General features: G+C 34.6%; 1 long non-coding RNA gene across 1 annotated transcript; it reads left to right on the forward strand.

The window, feature by feature from the left end:
* Positions 1-6,107: 6,107 nt before the first annotated feature.
* On the forward strand, positions 6,108-8,389 carry LOC135116852 (uncharacterized). Its single transcript, XR_010276422.1, has 3 exons — positions 6,108-6,262; positions 6,767-6,794; positions 8,182-8,389. It is a non-coding gene; the product is annotated as an uncharacterized LOC135116852 (long non-coding RNA).
* Positions 8,390-15,719: the final 7,330 nt, after the last annotated feature.

Raw genomic sequence — 15,719 nt, forward strand, 5'->3', positions numbered from 1 at the left:
ATCGTAAGGTATTTGATGTTAATTTTGGAAGCGGCGGCAGCGTAAACAAGAAGATATAAATAGATAGGTACCTACTTCAAAATAATAAAATCCATTTAAAGTAAGTGGCACAGTTATCTAACGCTTATTTATAGAAATACTAAACTACGTAAAAATTAATAACTGCTGAATTTAGCCTCAAGCCGACTAAAAGCACAGATTACCTCCATAGTTACTTCGTCTACAAGTCCAAGTAAAATAATAATAATTTACTCAAGAACACCACACGGTATAAACGTAGTCTTGCAGCTAATTGAACTTTCTCATCACCGGAAAACTTTTAAGTATTTGAATTTTAAGCTTTTTGATCATCTTGAAGCGAAGTTTCAAGTGTCAATTTTCAGTGCGGAGCTTCCCCTTCAATATGCTCCACGCTTAAAGATTTTTTGGAAACTTTAAATTGAATTTGTATCGACGAAGCGGATAGTGCATTTACGTGTAAACGAGGACTAAGGATTTTATGAAGATTTTATTTTACGTTTTTAATATGGAGTCGGGATTCAAGATTACCTTTTTGCAGAGAAGGTGCATTTGGGTTGACCTGGTTATATACATAGTAAAAATAGACAATTTAAATACCTTGAAATAATTCATAAGACGGAGATGCCGAAGACCGAGCGAAGTGGAGGAGAAGAAGCAGGAAAGCGGACCCCGGGCCCGGAAGGGCAACCGGGACAACGCTAGGATGATGATGATGAATTCATAAGACGGAGTCTTCAATGTAATTCACAGAGAATGTCCTAATGCTACTACAACTGCACTATGAAAGTAACTTGGTAGGTATATTGAGGTATATGAGTATACCTCATATGTAACTATAGTTGAAACAAATGTCCAAGAAATGTATTTGACTTCATCAAAGCTAACTCTAAAAACCTCAAATGCCTTACTTAATGAGTCCATAGCATGTCTGCAAAGAGGTCTGAGAAAATATTTTGATTAGCTAGTAGACTGTCCCAATGTACGTAACAATGCTCAATCAAGGGGCTCGAAAATTATGCTAATACCATGTCTTTGACTCGAAACCTTTGTTATACATGACTCTCGAATTATTAGGCCGACTTTTCAATATATTTTTTGCCATTTTAAGGCTTTTGAATATTGAGAGGGATTTTAATGCTGCTTTTGTAATAATAATTTGGAGAAACTTGTTACGTTTGATAAGAGAACTACTTAAAAAATAGAAAATACTTTCTTACGAATAAATGTGTAAGTATCTATTACACAAATAGTTCAATTGTAGACTTCTTCAGAATTGGTAAGACTTATCTTTGAACATAGTTTTTTAATTGGTACTTCGGATAGTTCAACAACCAGGTAGGCGTTATATCGAAACGGAGAAAATGCTAAAGTAAATTAAAACTATACTTAACCTATATTTAAGGTTAAATGTTCCATTTAAACGAAGGATTAAAGTTTTAAGGGCACGAACTGAAATCTTCCTTAGATAATTTATTTCCTTTGATTTCATTTAACTGTTTAATTATTATATCTAACTTGTTAACACTTTGGGTAAAGAGTAACACGACAGTCAGAAGGGAAAGCCTTAAAGTTTATGTCTTGGCAAGGTCTTAAATTTTACTCAGAGTGTCCTGAGTATAAACTTTAGATCCTAGGAAGATTACGGATACATTTGGTAATATGTAGTAGTTGAAGAAACTTAATATAAACTACCGCAACAAGAAATGTAGTTTTCTTTACTGAAAAAAGAACATAAAATATGATAGAAAGCTTTCCTTCACAAATTTACGAAGTCCTAGTAGATATATAGCAACCAGAATAAACGTCATATTTTCAATAATACATTAACTGTCTAACACACTAAACAAATCTATAATAGTCATGATAAATACCTAGCTGTAGATATTATGTGCCTAGAATAAAAATAAGTACCACATAACGACGGATTCTGAATCGAGTTTAACACAGAACTATTATAAAGCCACAAGAAACACATTACCACTAATTCAGAGCATTCATTCGTGAACTATGTACGTAAATAACATACGTACTATACAACAAATGAACTAGTAGACAGTCAATAAATTCGAGAGAAGCACCACATAGTGTATTATGCGTCGTCCACCGACTCAGGGCAGATTGGATAACTTTATACGACCTAACAAATTGTTTAACGAGGGTACGTAGCGATGATCCTTATTTTGTCCTTGTAAATGATGTCTTTACACCAAGCCTTATCTCGTATACAGTTATTAGAAGTTTTACGGCTCCAGGCCTTTTAATATTGTGTTGACGCTTCGCTTTTTCGCTTGCCAACCAACAATTGTAGGCTTATTAAAACGATAATTCTGTTCAGGTCGAATTAGCTTTTTGGTTTGTACGAATTTTGTTTTGTTAATATGGTCAGTAAACAATGTCATTACAATTAATCTGTTTAACGCATTAAAACCGGACACGTTATTTTACCACAGAATATAATTTGGAATGAAAACAATTAGTGAATTTGTATGTGATTTTGTTGTTCACTGAATAATGTTCATCATTAATTTAATTATTTTACACTAAGTATTCCTATAACAAAACTGCTATTCGATGTTTTATTAAATATTTATTTTATATAAGGGACAATCATCGATTTTACATACCATTACATGCATTGCCTCGGTACACGCATGCAACACACAGGCAGATAAATTAGGTATAAATTAAAGAGAAATACAAGCACTAATATTTCTATATTCAAATCTGAAAACTATCGAGATAAAACCTTATTTTATGACAGAATATATTCTCTTGATTTAGGGGACATCAGCACTATTTTTGTTCGTGCATGAAATTGTCATTTTAGAGCAGTGCAAATCAAAAGGGACAGATACAAAAAGAAAATATTTTTTCATTATTTATTTATTTAACAGTTTATGTATACACACAGAATACAGAGAAGAATATAACAGAAAAATAGAACAGATAGTACAAAGGCACAGTTTATTTCATTAGAAATCTCTTCCAGCTGGCCTGTTATGAGAGAGTTACTATACCTCTAATAAGAGAAGTAAGATAAGGTTTGCGTCATCAAAAACATGTCATACGGGTAGCATAAACACGAAAAGAGGTTTTCTACCTCAAAGCATCTTCAAACTGGTTTTGATTAAAGTCAGTTAAACCTCTATGGCATTTTGTTTCATAAAATATGATTCGAAATTGGAACGTTTAAAAACTGTTCTAAAATTGAAAAATATTTATAGGCGGTATTAAAAATATTTGTTACATAAACTCCGAATAGTATCGGTTTACAGTTCAGCGAACGTATTGTATGTCACAGGCGCATAATAATTGAAAATAGAAAATATAACCTCGTTGAAACGTTTCAAATTGAATCTGAAAATGTATGTTGGATGCAAACCTATTTATTTTGTTGTTTTCTGATATGAGATACGTAATAAAATAATGTGTTTATTCACATCGAGCCAACTCATACGGAACTGAAAATGAGCCAGGAATGAGAGTTAAAACCCGGTTCAATGCAGGGTTGGTTACACAACCATACTCATTTTCTATTATAGGCAAGGTGCTGTCATGTTGGTATTGAGGTGTTGACCATGGGTGTACGTAGGTAAAGAGAATTCCGATTATGAGATATGTATTATAAGATATGCTGGGTGCTACTGTCAGATAATAACTACTCAAATAATCTCTACATTAGTATTATGTTATTTGGCTCTAGTCTAATACAATGTGTCCCGGGGATAAGTGACCGCCCGAATTTTTTTGAATATTTGTACAAAATTAAGGATAATTTCATTTATATTTTTGAAAAAAATCATTAAAAAATTTTTATTGTCAGGCCTGTTAATAAACAGGCTTTGCCCCTTTTTTTTCAAATTTCAACTGACTGTATTTTTGCATTTGTTTGAAATAGCAGCAAACATTGTTGTGAGCTATTGTAGGAAATATCATGTAGTTTATTAATAAATTAAAAGAAAGTGATGTTAAGGGGGCATTTATTGGACTTATTTTGAAAAAACTGAAAAGAAGGCGTTATTTTCTTTGAATTTTTATTTTCTTTTTTTTCTAATAAATGTTTTATTACATTTTTGTTATGTTTGATAATTTTAATTGATAAACTATGATGTCGGCTAGTCAATTAAAAAAAAAAGAATTTAAAAAGATGTAAAAACTTAGGAAATATCTTAAAAAAACTGCAGCACGTCACAGTATTTACTAAAAATCATTAAAAAAAAACCAAAGGCGGTAAGTCCCAAATATAAATGAAATTATCCTTAATTTTGTACAAATATTCAAAAAATTTCGGGCGGTCACTTATCCCCGGGACACATTGTAGAAGGTACTCTCATGTCATACAGATGATACAGAGGAAAGACTTGGAAAATGTATATATGAAGCCTTTGAACTTTTATTGGGCACGTTTGATCTACGTAATAAAATAAAACTAATACATATTTCAAGTTATTGATTGCTCTGCTACAAACTTTACTTTATTTTATTACCGTATTATTTTAATGAATATAAATTAATTTATTCTTTAAACGTAAATTAATGACATCCATGCGTCATAGTTCAAGGTCTTTGCATCTGCATTTTGGAATATTGCCTTGTGCAAACAAGTTTATTTGAGAGACTGCACACTATATCAAGACTACATTATTGCTATACCTACTAGAATAGGTAGAAGATGCAGAATACTGCATCTTTTATGAAAATAATTAAAATATAGTGTTAAATTACTGTGAAAATTGTAAGCCCTATAAAAACAACACACTGTCTGAAAGTCGATATGGCTAGAAAGAATGTTACGTGTAACATGACAGCACCATATAATAATGATGGCTTCCATGGCCGATTTCGGCCACGGCGGCTGTTCTCATTTAAGGAGATCAGCCAAGATCTGCGCAGACATAGGTGCACTCCCTATTCCTTCACTCTCATAACTCGATGGGACGGCAATCCGACACGACCGGAGAGAGATCGGTGTCGTCCTAATTGGCAGCGATCGTACGATGACGCGATGCGTTTTTGATCTAAGACGTCGTCCTAATTGACAGCGATCGTACGATGACACGATGCGTTCTCGTCGTGCGATGAGTTCAAACATACAGATTTCATCAGTGTCCTATTTGAACCTCGCAAGTGAGATCGTGAGATGAAAAACGCATCGCGCCATCGTACGATCGCTCCCAATTGGGACGACGCCATTAGGCGCAGGACCGACATTTACGTGCCGAGCCCAGCCCAGCAGCCGCGCTTGCGACCACTAGACCAACAAGGCACTGCTGACAGCAGATAATAGAGTATGGAAGAAAAAAATAAGCTGCGCCCCCAAAATAAAATTGGGATACGATGAGGATGATGATGTTGATGATGGAGAAACTTTTCCTACTTTTCTGTATAGTGTGCAAAAAAACAAGCCAACTTATATAATATCTAAGTGCATCATAAATTGATAGTAATTAATCCATCTGTTATACAGTTTCCATCTGCAGTGACTGCAGTTGAATTGTCTTATGCAGGGCTGCAATAAATACGAACACTATTGTGTTTCTAATCATACCACGAACAGGTTTAGTTTGTTGGGCCAAGTTATAGGAGAATAGCGTTTTGTAGGAAGAGTAGGTATTTTTAGTATGAGAATTTGTATTAGGAAGAAAGTATTTATAAATATTTAGTTTTTATAAAATTAAATGGAATGCTTGATAGGATAAACGTTACAAAACACATAATTGGTTTTATAAAAAAATAATTGGAACAAATACAATAATGTAGATATGTCGTCTATCTTTTTAATCATGACTTTTAAATTTAGTTTAAACAGAATATTTTAAGATCCTTTTTTTCCAATATTATTATTTACCTAATTTAACAATTATTCGATTTGGCACTTGTGAGGTGACAGCAGATAGAAAAATAAGTAAGAAGAAAACATGCTGCACTGACCTCAAATAAAATTGGGGTAACAACAGGAGGATGACGATGTTTCATTTAATAAGTCAAATTACTATGAGTTGTTGAGATACTCAAATAAATAATTGAAAAAATCGCTTCAGCCTACACCACAAACTGTATCCCAAGGTAGTCTCGTTAGCAAACCGTCTGCCACTGCCTCGGAAGCCTTTATTAAGTGAGGCAACATTAAACGCGCGACAAGACAGTTTGTTTCTCTGTTCCGTAGAGCTGTTTGATGCAAATCGACATGAGATTCCGTCTTGTTCTGCTTGCTATTGTGGTTGCAGCCTCCGTCAGTGCAGTAAGTGTGATTCCTGCTTTATGTGACGTATGTGTAGATAGGGAGACGGATTTGCCTTTAAAACGTGGTAATTGTAGACTTTTTGTGAAAGCAATTTAAAATCATCAATGCAAATGGTATAAAAATTATGTATTTAGTATTTGGTTTTAGTAGAGCTTGTCAAATTGTGTTAAATCTCCCTTTGTTATGGTTTTTCATCATAGTTTGTGCAGGCGTTAGTCTGAATTGAATCATAATAATGCAATACTCCACTTTACCTGCTTCTTGCGCAACAACTTGAGAAATGCATTTCAACTTTTCTCAGCTCTAATAGAACTTAACAGCTTCCTTTTTGTTGCAAGTTGTTTTTTCTTATACAGATTAAAATGCAAATTAGGTGTTCCTAGTTAAAGTTTTCTTCATTTTTATGAAAGCTACATGAAAGTTAATCGCTGGGATAATTGTTTAAATCTCAAAGTATATTTTAGTGATTTCATGAATTACAGGAAATGTCATTACTTACAGGGAAAGGTTAAACGAAGCAATGATTATTGTAAGTATTCATATATCATTTTTATTTCACTTCGCTGCCGAAACGTTATGCCCTGGATGTTAATGGGCTGATATCAGAGTTGAATCATTACGCATTATTTATGGCACTAAAATCAACGCTGAATCTAATTTATGCACCATTTTAATAACAATTTTAAAGGTGAGGGATATTAACATTATATTTATAGTCTATTATATCAAAAAGAAGGTTCTTATCGCTGTCTCGTTTACGAAAATGTATATGAGAAAAAAACGTATAAATCAAAGATTACGAAATCGAGATCAGCAATTGCGATTGAACCGATTCCACATTCCTGTTTGCCCCAAATCACTGTCTAATATTTGCTCGCAAATTTATTTCCCTATAGTCAATAAATTTCCCATTTATGAATAAACTTGCGTATAACTTGTTTGGGGGTAAATGTTGACTTTGGCAAAGAGGAAGGAGTGTGGACGGAGCATGTTACATTAATAATGTATCAAATCAAATAGCTAGTGACTGCTGGCTGTTCGAAGTTTTGAGTTTCCGCGATTGATATGACTTGTTCGGGCACTTTGAGGTTACAGCTGTGTGTAACTATGTGAGATGTACTGTTACTGCTAGTTACAGAATTACCTTCTCGATTTTGGAGTCGTGTAGTGTAATTTTGTATAACTTGTGATAGTTTAAGTTTGTCATTTCATATAATACGGTATATTTTGTACAGATTTTGTACTATAGACATATTTTTATGTAATGAGATGATTTTGGGGCTCTGTTTGATTTTGTGCCCATTTTCTTGATTTTCTTGTTATTAGATCAATTTAGGGGCTGACGTGACAAGCATCTAATATAAAAAGTACTTCGTTATTTTAAACATTCAAAGTTATGAAGGAAACATTTAGGTGTTGCATAGTACCTAAGCGAGTGAGTTAGACCCACTCGCCTTGACAGACATACATACATATTGATGTGGTGGCATATCTCAAATGTTTTTCTTATCTTGAATGTTGTTAGACGTGTAATTTATGTTGGAGCATGCTTTATATCTTTGTTTGATTGACATCTGCTTTAATTATGGTTGTTAAGGCAGTATTTTATAATTTAGCCAATTAGAATTAAAGAGCATAGGCGACAAAGTTATCTCATAATTCGGAGAAGGTACAATAGTAGATAAGCAAGCGTGCTTACTGTGTATTTAACTAATTATACTGTAATCAATTTAATTAAGTTCCTGTCACTTGGTAGTTTTCTCTGAATCTGTAAGGAAATAAAATTAATAAATAAATGTTTTGATGTAGCAAACTCAGTACCTACCTATGTTAAGATTGCAAACGGTTTGATTAAGCTGTTTTACCTTTATATTATTCATCAAAATGTGTTAATCATTTACCTACGTTTCTTCCAGTAATCGATTCAGCAAACCTCGGAGGCACGGTTACATTTGGGGAGCGCGGTATATCAGACTGCTTGGCTGAGGGACACCCGGAGTGGAAGTGTTACACGGAACGTTCCGGCTTCAATCCCCAGTGGCGGTAGCGTACATGAGATGGTAATTAGTTTTATTTAGATCTAAGATATTAAGAAATGTAATTTAAGTATATGACTTAATCTGACTTTTTTGTTTCTTTTACTTACTATCATCTGGATTTTTGCTGTTTTTTCACTCTTTTTACTGTCTCCATGTGAGAGGACGCCAGTACCCAGCAGTGGGACGACAAAAAGGCTGTAACGATAACTATTTAGGTACTGTAGGCCCTAATCGATTGTCAGCGATGATAAACAACGTCCCTGCATGCCTAAAAGGTATAATCGAAAGATCAAGAGTTAATAATTAGGGTTTAAAAGGTACTTAACGCAGTCATTTATTTGGATATCTTGGATGCCAATGACCGGTGGTTAAGGAAAATACTGTATGAAAACCTGAATTAATATAAAGAAAAAACAACAAACCCAAATCGTAAAAGATGACAAAAACATTATATTTTTCCTGTTATCCTACTGTTAATTAAGGAAAAAACATACCATTGAACTGTAAGTAAATAAAATAAAACATAAAGCACAAGATAAGTACTTAACTAAAATATCAATTTTAAATTAATCGAGGTAGGTAGGTACTCATTTTAGAATAACCGATTCACTTTTACGACGGTCATTATAATAGTCAAAGTCGAGTAGGTTAGTTAGATTTGCACTTTTTCACGTCAATATTTACAAACTACAGCACTCGCCAAAAACCCTTTCAACACTTCCTAGTGTTATAGCTGGAAAGAAGAATTAATGATGAACAAACTTCCCAGCAACACAGCTGTCTATTACAATTTAATTATTGGAATTACACTACATAGAAATGGCCCATTAAGAAACCTATTACCACTTTCCAAGGACACGATTGTGGAATAATACTAATATCCTGCGATAAAACAATAATAAACCGTTAGTAGATACTGATATTATCAACGCCACCGCAATAAGCGTATCATCAAACGAATGAGCCATAACATTGTAATAACGTGCAAATCGCTACATAAACGGCGAATACTGCCACTAGGGCGAACTAATTATACGCAACCTTACGTATGAAGATTATCTCTTCTTCTCCAATTATAAACTTTAGTATTATCATCTGCCTAGCCTTTTTGGGCTCGGCTTTTTATTTAACCGCATCCAGCTGAGTACCTACCAGTGTTTATCAAGGAGCGACCTCTGACCACCTCAACCCAGTTACCCGGGCAACCCAATATCCCTTGTTAAAGCTGGTTGGCAGACTTTCTGGCTTCTGACTGCTCGTAACTACTGCCAAAGATGTTCAATGGTAGCCGGTACCTACAGTTTCTTTATCATGTCTTCCGAAACACCTAATAACTCGCTATGACAACATGGTCACCCAGCCATGGACAGCCGAGTGTTGCTTTTAAAAACCCAAGATTATCCAATCCAACAACTCCAATATTACTTTCATTATAATTCCAACTTTTAACTCACAACGTACGCGGCCAACTTTAATACTAAGTCTAGTTTCATAAATCGTCTCTCTTCGCTGTATCCGGTCCGTTTATTATCCGACTCGTACCAATTTAGATGGTCCCACTGAATTCCCAGATATTATACAAGTGCTACGTGACTTTGGAACCGTGAAGATTCGCCAGCCATCGCCGGATCAGCTGCGGTTATTCGCATGTCGGACGTAATTTTAACTTATTCAGCTTGTTCTTGTAGTTATTTCGCGCTATGTTGTTAGTGGTGTATTGTTATGTGACTGTTCGTGTGGTTCGGACGTGCCGATTGACGGAATCACTCTGTTAAGTTTTAGCTGCATCTTCTCTATTAATGGACAAGTTTTGCAGTGTACGGGTGCACCACTAACACTGGTGCATGCAAGGTTGCAAAATTACTATGACAAAACTATATTGTTTATTAAAGACACTTGGATTGAGCAAGCACATAATCAGAAAGATAGAAACAGAAGCTGCCTGTTCTATGAACAATACTTATATGTGTTGTCATCTTAGAAATAAAGTTGAAGTATCTCACAGCTAATTAAACCATGTACAAAAAGCAAGCAAAATAAAATAACTTACAACTTACTTTTAAACGTTGAACCCACAAAACAGTTACGGTACTAAAATGTTTAAAACACCATTTCTGCTATTGTAACGATATCTAAAGAGTCCTCGCCTCCAGCGCGAGTACTTTGTTGATGGTATCTCTGTCATAAAATATTCAGTTGCAATTTTGAGCTGCCAAAAACTCCCATTCATAGAAGCACTTGCTTTGATATAAGTAGGTAAGGGGTACACCAAAGTTATCTACCTAAGAAAGATGTGAACAACCGGTTCAAGTGGGTTTATTAAAAGGGGAGGTTTCAAGGGTTGTTTTGGTAATCCTTTATGCTGATCATATTTTAGGTTTTTCGGTAAGTATAACTAAGGTGTAACGGTAGCACATTAATTAGTTTTAAGTAGTTGCAGAATCGATGAAGACAAAAGTATAAGTCTACGTCAATTTGCCGTTGGATCCTGTCTTGCCTTGCGGGCAAAGTTTGCGCTACCTTCTAAGTAGGTACTTATGTAAAAATTTGTGAATCCAGAGGACCTATTAAAGCCTGATTTTCTATTATAGGTACGTAATCTTCGATCATTTCTGATACAAGTAAACTTATAGCAAAGAATAAAAATCAAGCTACGAAGTTTATTATGCATCATTTCTGTGGCCATTGTCTATAGTCACATCGTCACTGTAAATTGGACTGTACGCAACAGAAAGGCTAATTACTCGATAAAGGCATATGAAAATTAAAGACTTTTCACAGAACACACAATAATGAGATCATAATTCGTTATTGTAAATTGAGAATCTTTATGAAAAGTATTTACTTATCTAGGTTTTTGTAACCCGTTTCAATATGGTGCAATGCGATGGTTACAATTGAGTACACCGAGGTAAGTACTAAGTATCTTAGTTAACTGAATATTTTGGGTTTATGTTTGGCAGATAAATAAATATAGGTAAAAGTTAAATTATATACTTGCCTGCGTTGATGTGCTCATGAGCTGTCTACGAGCGTTTCACCAAATCAAGAAACGTCCGAAATACTATTCCATCATAAAACAAAAAGCATTTTCTACTTATTAATTCTAGTCACTTTAAATCAGAATCAGAATAATTTGATACGAAACTCAGCGACAAGTCATAAAACTAGCATGGACTACGTGTCAGAAAATGTTATTCTGATGAACAATTTGTTTTATTCGAGTCAAAATAATGCGGTGTACAAAAAGCGTAGGTACTGAAAGAAACGATTGTGGCTACGCGGAAATGTTAATTTACTTTCAAAGGAATTCATGAGATGCCTTTATTTTTTTTATGCTGTAGCACAATCAACAAAATTGAATGGACAACAAATAAATAAAAATAAAAGAAGTAGCTGACCGTGCGGTGCAATCCGAATTCCAAGGGGACTCTTCCTGCACCCGGGTAAAAAGTCATCTAGATCCACTACTTTATCTATCAGGCTATAGACTAAGAAGTATTTGTGTAATATTAAAACGGTTCTGAATTTTAGGTAACAGCTCGAGGTAATGATTGACGGTGTTTGATAAGTTCAAATAAATAGGGATCACCAACAAGATGTCAAAAGCAAAACGAATAAAATCGATCACCAAAACAGCAACATACATATTTTCCATGTCAGGAAGAAGATAAAAAATCTGCTAAATACCTACATAAAATTAGGTAGGTATTTTATAGCTAGCTAGCATAAACAATATTACTTTTTAATTTCGAAATTCCTTGCACAGGGGAAGGCAAGCGTAAGTCAAAATTGAATTTTCTACAAGCAAACCTTTGAGCTATGGATATCATAAAACTATCATAAATATTTATCGAGCTGTAGGCTACCTTGTTCCATGAATATGTGTACTGTGAAGTGTGAAGAAATAATTATTTAGGGATGCAATACTTATCTAGGTACAGTAAGCCAACTGCACTTTAATCTGGCTCCTATTAAGGTCTTTCAAATGTCTATTGTTGTAGTCAATCAGGTCAGAAGGTAATAGAAGAATATTACATCTGTGAAAACTTTATGTTGAAAGAAAATCTATTTATTTTGTCACTAAGAATACTCACAGGATACAATGGTGATTTCAAGCTACAGACATTCCTATATACCTCAAGATCTAAGTGGAACTACGCGTAAAAGCCAGTCAATTTAGCCAGATGCCTTACTTACTCATAAACCATGTAGATAGGTGTATAAATAGTATAATGTGGCCTAGTTGTACGTATAGTTACAGAGTTATGTGTTCTACTACTAAGTTAGAACAAAGTTCGTCCTGTTCTAAGTAATTTTATGGAACAAGGATTATGAAAGTTGTGAATATGGCATACACAACTTAAACTTATTCAAAGACAATTTGTTTAGGTCACAGAGTTTAAAATTTATTTAAAAAGGCTGGATATAGTCACTATCAAGTAGAAAAGAACAGTTACCCTAAGCTTAGGCTCATAAGAATGCGGTACAGCTAAATGGTACTCTTAGTATGTAAATGGAAATATTATAACATGCGCTACTATAAACGAACAATACGCATGTTCATTCAGAAGGTCAAATCGTAACGGCTTCATCGGTCTGAGCACAAAAGCAGTCTTCACAAGTTCAGATTATACAAAGTAGAGGAGAACTCATATTCTCTTCAATAACCTCACTTATTATCTCACAAAACGTAATGTGTAGGTTCTCACTCTATATACAAAATAATGCCCAAATTAAAGAGATCTTCTTACATCAATGTAACGTGCTTATGGTCGTGAGGAATTTCATAGTCTTTGATGCTTTAGTCCGATCAACTGTGTCCAACTATTACTTCTGCTCTAACTAACTTAATGTGAGATACCAGATAGCTAATAAAGTGGTATTAATAATGCAATCAATTTGCTGCTTAGGACCGGTATCTTGGGTTATAAGGGGCCAGGTACCTCTTATATTCTGTGTAGAAGGTAATATCAGATGTGACAGTTGGTTTTTCTATGTACCTTCACACTATTAACCGAATTTTGTGTGTTGTGCATATAGGGGGTATAATATGACCTGGCTCAGTATATTAACAATATTTATCAACTTACAAAGTTAATAACGATCCTAGTCGCAGTTTGTAGTCGCTCACTGAGAAATGTATTTTTTACTACTTATGGCATGAGCTACCCTTTCAAAGAGAGACCAAACTTTACTGCAACGTAAAGTCGCGACCAAATGAAAGTGCACAAAGTAGTAACAGTTTTGAAGATCTCGTTCAAGAAATCGTAGGACCTAATTATTTCTATACAAATCTGTGAGACTGAGACTCGGGCAAGTTTACCTAACGGTCGCAGTGCACTGAAGAAAATTTGAGCTTCAACTATAGCATAACTATTAAGGTAAAGATTGGTCTGCCGGTAAATTAGTTGACCGTCAGAGTTTAGCGCCGCTTGCGAATTTCACAATGAACTATGGACCACTAACTATGAACATCGGGTAGCCTCCCGATAAGATCAATTTGCCGGAGAGCCAGCGGTCTTTACAATCGACGGAGTTCAGCTAAATTTACGACGAACTTCGATGTTATCCGAAGCTAATTTACTGGTCTTACTTATCGACTCGTTTCCTTTACCTGTTGAAAGTATGATTTTAGATATTTCGAAGATGAAGATAAGCGGAGGTTCTTCAAAGATGATAAATGGCCCTTTGTGGGCATAACTAACGATGTTTACTGATTAACCTTTAGAAATACCTAAATAACGCCATTCACAGTTTGGGAAAAATTAAAACAGGATAAAGAACTAAGTTGAATATTTAAGTTATTCTTGTTATAACGGCGACTATCATAATCCATTCATCAACATCCATCCATTCCATTCTGCAACAATGATATTACACTTAGAGTCCCTTTGGGATATACCGACCTTCTTCGGAGAAGGTTCTGTTATCAAACAAACATCTTTCCTTTATAATAGTCAAGAACAATAACGGGAGAAAGTTGGGACATCTACTTAAACAATGGACAGTAGTATCCACATTGACTTCCACTTGTTGAATGCAGGGACCAGGCGACAGTAGCACCGCTTTCAATCCTGAATAGTATCTAACCCAGTAACAATTTCTACTTATTTCTTAGAAGAATGACTTTAACGCATACTTAAAAGATGTATCAAGCACAATACGATCCAATCAAAATACACTACACTCCCAAATAATGTATTTCTCGTATCAAAGCTTTCTATAACAACTTCAATATTCTGTAGCCTTTCACAACCTACTTACGCGTCAAAGCAAAGTTCATTCAATACGAAATCATTCACCAGCGAACGACCAAGAACGTAAACTATTTTACTTAACCACATACTCTATGTGGATGTTACGCTAAACCGCGGTGAACAAGATAAAATACTTCGGCTGACTTCGTAAACAGATTTTGTTGTGAGACGTTGTTTCTTAATTACAAATTCCGATGTAACGGACAGGATTCTCCGTCGGTCGCGAGCTGAAGCATCCCAATACTCAAGTTTGAGGGCAACTGCTTAATTAAATCATCAATATAGGAGTCTCTGGGGAACCACGGTTGCTGCCTTCGTGATATATTGCTGGCTTTACTTGCAGATCTTCTAATATATTTGACTTATTTACTTGTCGGTATGTATTGCATCGAGGCGATGAAAAAACTTGGCTGTGATTGATGCTTCTAGTTAACTTTAGGGTGAAATTCATTATTACTTGCACGAAATATATATGCGTATCGACTCATTCAAAATAGTTAGGATAATTTCGACTTTATTTTCTATCTATAGGTACACAGATAAGACTTAATTAAATGAATTTATGAAAGTAATTATTAATCTAATTCACAGTCTAAATTGGCACCTAAAGAATCCAAATAGTTAAAGGATAGTGAAACAAACTTAATTTTAACCAGCTCCGAATGCCATAACAACGTTTCCTTCAGAAGATTATCTAGGATTTTGCCTGGATAAGTGAGATCTAACTAGTAATTTCATTTGATCCCATCCTGTCGATATTCTCATCCCTGAGGGAGTTCCAATAATACCTGTTAATTGGAAACTAGTCCCTCAAGAAGGACAGACCCCTTGGTATCCGTCATAATGTACTATAATTTGTTCTAGATGGTTACAAACATTGGGTTGTTTCAGAGGATTTGGGTCGTTTTTGTGTGAAATCTAATTACTTTGTTCAGTTTGTATTCAAATTGCTTAGTGATTTATATTTTCCAAAAGCCCGGGATAAAGGTTTAAATTGCTGTTAATGGCTAGATGATGACAGTGTTAGCAGTAAACTGTTTTGGGGATAAACGTAAGTATACCAAATGGTTTTTTGAACGTGTAAATGAAAATATATATGTTATGGTTATGTTCTAAAGTATCAGTGAGGGATAGGAAGCAAATGAAACTTCAAAA

Source organism: Helicoverpa armigera, chromosome 4 (genome assembly GCF_030705265.1).
Source record: "Helicoverpa armigera isolate CAAS_96S chromosome 4, ASM3070526v1, whole genome shotgun sequence".
Taxonomy (NCBI): Eukaryota; Metazoa; Arthropoda; class Insecta; order Lepidoptera; family Noctuidae; genus Helicoverpa; species Helicoverpa armigera.